This window comes from Oncorhynchus gorbuscha, linkage group LG18, assembly GCF_021184085.1.
Source record: "Oncorhynchus gorbuscha isolate QuinsamMale2020 ecotype Even-year linkage group LG18, OgorEven_v1.0, whole genome shotgun sequence".
NCBI lineage: Eukaryota > Metazoa > Chordata > Actinopteri > Salmoniformes > Salmonidae > Oncorhynchus > Oncorhynchus gorbuscha.
The window spans coordinates 13,741,051-13,743,215 of NC_060190.1; positions in this window are offsets into that span (position 1 = coordinate 13,741,051).

Sequence of the window (2,165 nt, forward strand, 5' to 3'; positions counted from 1 at the left end):
CTGAAATAAATCATTCTCTCAACTATTATTCTGACATTTCACATTCTTAAAATATAGTGGTGATCCTAACTGACCTAAGACATGGCATTTTTAATAGGATTAAATGTCAGGAATTGTGAAAACCTGAGTTTAAATGTATTTGGCTAAAGTGTATGTAAACCTCCGACTTTAACTGTATATATTTTTTATTTACATCTCTCAACCAGAAGGTGGTGCTACAGGCCACCAATGATGGTAAACCCACAAGTCCAGTTGAATACAAATGACCATAGTGGAATGGATGGAAAAGACATTTAATTCTTGATGAGTGCTAGCCAGTATGTAAACACATATATTTAAGTCAATGAGATGGTGCAGAGTAATGCATTATCATGATCACAGATAATGTTTAATTCAAAAGCTGCTCATACAGGTAATGTTGGACAGGGTTGGCAACACAAGGGGCTGAACTGAAAATTCACATATGCTCAACTATAAAATTGATTGCTTATCTAGGGTCATTTTAAACAGTGTCCTGATTGTGAGATTTGCATTGCCATTAAGTCCTGAATGTGAGATTTAAATGGATTTATACATAAACACAGACTATGCACTGATCATTAGGTATCTTAACATTTACAAGCAGGCTTAATTCTGTATTACTATGAACAAACTCCCAACTACATACAGTAAAAGCACAGGCACATTTGAACACACAGATTATACACATTTAAATACACACACACACACACACACACACACACACACACACACACACACACACACACACACACACACACACACACACACACACACACACACACACACACACACACACACACACACACACACACACACACACACACACACACACACACACACACACACACACACACGCCATATGCACAGACCCACACCAACAAATACGTTGATAAAGTCTGCTCATACATTCATACAACTGCAATCAATGTACTGTGACATACATACGCACACACACACACACGCACGCACGCACGCACGCACGCACGCACGCACACACGCACACACACACACACACACACACACACACACACACACACACACACACACACACACACACACACACACACACACACACACACACACACACACACACACACACACACACACACATCTGTACAGCCTCATTGTCTTTCCCACACCACTGCAGCACCTCCCCTGCTCTGCAGTCCTGGGTGGGGGTAGGGGGCCCACAGGAATGGATGAAAATTCTCAGAAGCCCGTTGCCATGGCACCAAAACAAGGATTTGCCTGCATCACCCAGAGCCTGCTCCATCACTGCGATATGGGATGGGGTGGGAGGTGTCTCTCTCTCTCTCTCTTATCTATCACAATCACACTCGCTCCCTCTCACACACACAAACACTCCCCCTCTCGCTTTCCTTCTCTCCCAACCTCCCTTCTTCCATCATTCTAAGTGATGATGAATACTGAATTGTGTGATAAGGGAGATTCCCATTTTATAGCCAAACATAGCGACACTCAATATGAATCTATCTCCACCTGTTCACTAAATAGACGCGGGCAATCTATTTGTCAACACACATCATATAGCTGAAAGCATCATCATATCTATAGAATCCCTGGCTTCCCTTACAGTGTGTGTCACTGTGTACATATTCCAGGATGATCAAAGAGCAGCCTGGTCCCTCATCCACTCTCCTGGCTGTCCCCGCTGGAATGCCAGGGGTTAATCCATCGAGCGCACGATTCTGATGGATCCCCAAATACAGGCGGATTAACCCTCATCCTGCATCCTCCTCTCTCCTTTTTGCGCTGCAGACACACACACACACACACACACACACACACACACACACACACACACACACACACACACACACACACACACACACACACACACACACACACACACACACACACACACACACACACACACACACACACACACACACACACACACACACACACACTAAAACAAACACAAAGACACACACAGACACATACAGACATACACGGCCGTCCCTGCCACCAACAGATGTGCACTCTCATCACTCCATGGGCACAACAGTTACATTAGCATCTCCAGCAGCATACTGAGGGGGAATCACAGAAAGAGAGCGAGGGAGGGGCAGAGAGAGAGAGGGAAGGTAGAGGTTGAGGAGCAGGGGTAATCACCGTCAGTC